The following is a 6,232-nucleotide window of genomic DNA, read 5'->3' as shown; positions in this document are numbered from 1 at the left end:
GCCCTCCATGCCAGCCGAGCCTCCACGTTATCCCTCCTTCCTCGAGTTTCTTAACACAACCCTAAGCCTTCAGTGTCCCCCACTGCCTCTGGCCAGCAAGTTCCCGGCCTCCTCAACCTGCCCCTTACATTGAGGGCAGAAGTCGTGGGATGACTTTTTGACTGAGCCCTAGACAAGCTGGGAAGAAGGGACCCTGTCTGCTGGATTCCACCTGTGCCCCTGGTCCAAGAAGGCAGATACCGACCCATTCCTGTTGTACATTGTCCTCAAGGCATCAAGTCTCTTTGCAAGCCTAGCTCCTGCTGCACTGTGAGCCCTCCATGAATATTTGATGAAACTGAAATATGCAGGAGAGACTAACATGGAGACGTCAGGCGAAGTCACTATTTATGTCACTTTGGAAGCATTAACCCATTTCAGCAAGGGTTACAGGATGGTTCTGATGCGCAGTGGAGGCGGGTGGTTGGGCCTCCTGAGTCCTGAGGACCTGGGCAGAGGGAAGCGGATGAAGGGCGGCTGGGTCAGCATGAGAAAGCCCGCCCCACCAACTGAGAGGCGCTTACAGGGAAGCTCAAAGTAGGGCATTCACATGTTCACGGACAAGGTTGGGGACCAAGCCCCAGGGTGAGAGTTAACAATGACTGACCGCCATGTTTTATTACTCCCCAACTGTTAGGGGGGATGTTGTGATTTTGTGAAATTAACGTATGTGAGTGAAGACAGGGCAACTGATGGCCGGCAGAGGTTCAACAACAGAAACGGAAACAGAGAAGTTTATTACTCCCGGGTTCTGGAGGAGGTACAGCGCATGCCTGGAGGGGTCACGCAGGAGGTCTGTGCAGAGTGCAGAGAAGCAGAGAGAAGCAGACCCTGGGGCGTAGTCCTTTATCAGGATCCCTTGGTGGAGTGCTTTGGGGTTCCCAGACTAGGACTGGATTGGTTAATTCAAGCCAAAAGAGTAGGGTTTTGCTAGAAAGTTAGACTGTGAAGAAAGCTGAGCGCCAAAGAATTGATGCTTTTGAACTGTGGTGTTGGAGAAGACTCCTGAGAGTCCCTTGGACTGCAAGGAGATCCAACCAGTCCATTCTGAAGGAGATCAGCCCTGGGTGTTCTTTGGAAGGAATGATGCTAAAGCTGAAACTCCAGTACTTTGGCCACCTCATGCGAAGAGTTGACTCATTGGAAAAGACTTTGATGCTGGGAGGGATTGGGGGCAGGAGGAGAAGGGGACAACAGAGGATGAGATGGCTGGATGGCATCACTGACTCTATGGACACGAGTTTGGGTAAACTCCGGGAGTTGGTGATGGACAGGGAGGCCTGGTGTGCTGTGATTCATGGGGTTGCAAAGAGTCGGACACGACTGAGCGACTGAACTGAACTGGGATCTTATCTCTAGGACACTTAAGACATAGAGGCGCTAGACAGAAGGCGGGGGTGGGGACTCTTGATCACAAGAGCATGTGTTTGCTGGTGAACAGGCTGCTATCTAGGGTGTGTGGGTGTGTGAAGGGGCTCGAGTCAGTTTGAGGTCTCTGCAGGCAGTTGGCCAAACACAGTGGATGCCAGGCAGCAGAACGATGGAGCATCTTAGTGAACTCTGAGCAGGGAAATCCCACAGTGAGGCTGCCGTGCTCAAGGCACATAGAGGGCCTGGCATAAGGCCTGGCTCTGAGGAGGTGCCTGTTCTGTCTTCGTCTCTGCCTTTGCCTATTTGGCATTTGTTCCTCACAGGGCCAGTTATATTAACTATATTTTTTGTATGTGCACGTGTGCTCAGTCGTGTCTGACTCTTTGTGACCCCATGGCTGTAGCCCACTAGGCTCCCCTGTCCGTGGAATTTTCCAGGCAAGAATACTGGAGTGGGTTGCCATTTCCTCCTGCAGGAGATCTTCCCCACCCAGGGATCGAACCCACGTCTCCTGCATTGGCAGGCAGATTTTTACTGCTAGTGCCACCTGGGAAGCCTATTTTTGTGTGTGTATATTTATATATATTTAATACTGACACTTTTGTGGGGAGGGCGGCGTGCTGTACAGGTTGTAGGATCTTAGTTCCCTGACCAGGGATTGAACCCTGGCCCTTGGCTGTGAAAGCGCAGAGTCCTAACCACTGGCCTGCCAGGGAATTTCTGTTATTTTTTTGTATTCTTCTTTTTAAAAAATTATTATTATCTTTTGGCCACGCTGCATGGCACGTGAGATTCTAGTTCCCCAACCAGGGATCAAAGCCGCAGCCCCTGTGTTGGCCGCTCAGAGTTGGAACCACTGGAAGTCCCTTCTTTTTTTATATTTATTTGGCTGTGCCAGTCTTAGTTGTGGCACTCAGGATCTTTGGCTGTTTTCGTGGCACGTGGGATCTAGTTCCCTGACCAGGGATCAAACCTGGGCCCCCTGCATTGAGAACTCAAGAGTCTTAGCCACTGGACCACCAGGAAGTCCTCATTTTTGGTATTCTTGTTGCTCCAGCACAAGGCTAGCCACTGGTGAGGGACAGCAAAGGGAGCCCATCTTTCACAAGCAAACCAGCCCACCCCCAACCAGCTCTCATCTAACCCTACATGCTCCCACCAAGCCCCAGGCCCACACGCCGTTCCAGACCTCCCACCCCGCCCTCTGCCCGGCTGACTCTTCCCAGCATGCCCTGGTCCTCTCCCACAGCTGGACCGGGCCAGCTCCTCAGTGTTCTCCGTGGAAAGCACGGACCACAACTGCAACTATGGAGCGGGTTTTGCAATCATCTGCTTGATGTTTGTCTCTAGAGCTGAGCCCTGAGCCCGGTGAGGGCAGGGCTGTGGCTGCTTGTTTGGCCGACTCCGCCATGTGCAGGAAGCATCTGTCATTGCTGAATGAGTAGTGGGGTTGAGACTCAGCCTTGATTTTCTCAGAACCAGGTGAGGCAGAGCTCTGGGATTCTTGCCCCCATCTTCACCATTGCCCCACCGGGTCAAGTTCACAGGAACACAGGAAACCTGGCTTTCCAATGTGGCCCTCCTCCCCCATCCCCTTAGCCAGCCCCACTGCCTGCAAAAATTGTCAGTTTATCCCCCTCAGGTCTTTAAGCTTTTGTTGAACACAAGTTGATGCTCAGCACTTGGGTTGACCAGGTGCCTGACGTTTTAAGAGAATTGCTAGTTTCCCAATCCCAGGTGTAACTCATGCTCATTGCAGAAAATATATACACACAAACATGCACACGAAACTAAAATCAACCCTAACCCCTCACCCGAGGAGAACCGTGGTGTTGTATTCTGGTATTTGCTCTTCTGGTCTGATACAGCTGTGGCTAGATAGTGAAAGTTAAACAAGGTCTGGTTATATATCCTGAATAGGAGTAAAGCCTTACACAACCTGTCAAAACTGCAGAAATAGCAGGAATAAACCCACGGATCATTACAAGTGTGTGTGTGTGTGTGTGTGCACACGCTCGGTGTGTCCAACTCTTCACGACCCCATGGACTGTAGCCCTCCAGGCCCCTCTGTCCATGGGATTTCCCAGGCAAGACTGGAGTGGGCTGCCATTTCCCACTCCAGGGAATCTTCCTGACCAGGGATCAAACCTGTGTCTCTTGCATCTCCTGCATTGGCAGGTGGCTTCTTTATCATTGCACCGCCTGGGAGCCCACGAATAGCTGAAGTGGTAAACGGTTAATAGTAAAACTTGATTGTGTAAAAGACAGTTTTTGAACAAAGAGCTTGCAAAGCAAAACACAGAATAAGGCTCAGGGTACGTTATTATAAAGCAGCTCGGGCAGTGAAAGTCAGTTGACTGTATTCTTCTCCGTGATTGATTATATTAATAATGCTGGGATTTTCTTAGGTGATAGGAAATGGTTCCCTACACCAATTCTGGGAAACGGTTTCAGCTGTGCTTATGATTTCCAGAGGCAGAAGGAAGGAATGACTCCAGTCAAGTTACTCTTGCAGAATAAGCTACATTAAATTTTGTTTGTATGGCTTAACTGTCATGAAACCAAACTCGAGTCTGTTTGTCTGAACGTAACAAAGCCAATCTACTCACACCAGGTTGTGGTGAAGGAAAACGGAGCGTTTATTGCAGGCACCAAGCAAGAAGTCCAGGACAAGCAGTGCTTAAAAGTCCTGAACTCCCCAAAGGCTTTTAGGGAAGGTTTTTAAAGACAGGGTGAGGGAGGGGGTCTTGCGATGCATGATCAGCACTCTGACATTCTTCTGATTGGTTGGTAGTGAGGTAATCAGGAATCAACATCATCAACCTGCTAATTCTAACTGGCCTGGAGTCTGTGTGCTTGTGGGCAGCAGACAGTTAACTTCTTCCACCTGGTAGGGATTTGGGTATGTGCAAAACAGCTCAAAGGACACAGCTCAGAATATTAACTATAGCCCTGGAGGAGGAACTAAAGGTCCTTGACTTTAATAGCTAAACTATTATTATTTTGTCTTGCTTGACTGTTTTTCTTTCTGCATTTTCTCACTTCTCTGATTTAATGTACTCTTTAGAACTTGGGCTTCCCTGGTGGCTCAGCTGGTAAAGAATCCGCCTGCAATTGGGAGACCTGGGTTTGCTCTCTGGGTTGGGAATATCCCCTGGAGAAGGGAAAGGCTACCTACTCCAGTATTCTGGCCTGGAGAATTCCATGGGTTTTACAGTCCATGGGGTAGCAAAGAGTTGGACACAACTGAGTGACTTTCACTCACATAGGACTTGGGGAAGGCATAGGACACTCGTGGTTTTTCTACAGACAAGAGGCAGGTGGAGGATATGGCAGGGGTTGGGGTCTGTTCTGGGAATGCCACATAGGGTCCTGCTTGGTTACAAAACTGGTTTTGTCTACCCAGGGAACGTTCAAGGCTGGTCTTCGTTTGTTTTTTATTTTAACAAACCCATTTTCCTGATGGGGAAATTGAGAAGCAGAGAGATTACATGGTTCACCCAAGGCTTGTGGCTGCAAATGGACCTCCAGTCAAGAGCCAGGCCCCCACGCTCGCACACATACATGCTCCAGACGTGGAGGAGGGCATCGTCCGCCCAAGATAAGAAAGGGAAATACGGTATCCAGGCCTTGCGAGAAGGCTCTCGTTGCCAATGGTTGAAGCCCAGTTGCCCATGATGGGGCCAGAACCCGATTGCGCCTTGGGGGCTGGGAGTCAGAGTCACAGCCCCACGCACAGTAGCAGGTTCTAGAACTGGCCCTCTGCATATGGCTGGAGACTGAAAGGGACTGTGCTTTTGTGAGACTGAAGCAAGCCGCTCCCCCAGTGGCTCTGGGCAGAGTCCTCCCGCAGAAAGTGGAACGGGCCCTCCACGTGGTACAGAAACGCCAAGTGGAGAAACAAGATGGTTCACCAGAGGAGCCACCCGACTCGTGCTGCAGGCGCACGTGCGGCTCACGCAGGGCATCTTTAGAGGTTTACTTCTGCTGACCATGAACTCACGGTGATGCCGAAGCCCGTGAGACCTGCCTCTCGTGCAACAGCAGGTGCAGCAAATGGGCCGATTCATATCTGAGAAGACAGGGAAGTCTGGCGTGCTGCAGTCCCTGGGGTCTCTGAGTTTGAAATTACTTTCCAATAAAAAGTTTTAAAAACCATTTGAAGAGAAAGCACATGGACTAGAGTGTTGTCCAGTCGCTCAGTCGTGTCCAACTTCGCAACCCCCTGGATGGCAGCACACCAGGCTTCTTTGTCCTTCACTATCTCCCAGAATGTGCTCAAATTCATGTCCACTGAGTCATGGACATGGTGATACTAGCTAACCATCTCATCTTTTGCTGATCCCTTCTTTTGCCTTCAATCTTTCCCTGCATCAGGGTCTTTCCCAGTGAGTCAACTCTTCACATCAGGTGGCCAAAGCATTGGAGCTTCAGCATCAACCCTTCCAATGTACATTCAGGGTTGATGTCTTTAGGATTGACTGGTTTAATCTTGCAGTCCAAGGGACTCTCAAGAGTCTTCTCTAGCACCACAATTCGAAAGCATCAGTTCTTCAGTGCTCAGCCTTCCTTATGGTCCAACTCTCACATCCGTATACGACTACTGGAAAAACTATAGCTTTGACTATACAGACCTTTGTCAGCAAAGTGATGTCTCTATTTTTTTTTTTTTTTGCATCACCACAGAAAAGACATTATGAAAAACATACAGATTTTAAAAGGACTAGATGAAAATTCTAACCGTGAAAAGTAAAGACTGACACGTTTTGCAGGGACTCCCCTGGTGATCCTGTGGTTAAGACTCCACATTGCCAATGCGGGG

The sequence above is a fragment of the Bos mutus genome, chromosome 11, assembly GCF_027580195.1.
Source record: "Bos mutus isolate GX-2022 chromosome 11, NWIPB_WYAK_1.1, whole genome shotgun sequence".
Taxonomy (NCBI): domain Eukaryota; kingdom Metazoa; phylum Chordata; class Mammalia; order Artiodactyla; family Bovidae; genus Bos; species Bos mutus.
The sequence above is the reverse complement of the archived record's forward strand: the minus strand, read 5'-3'. Positions refer to the sequence as shown.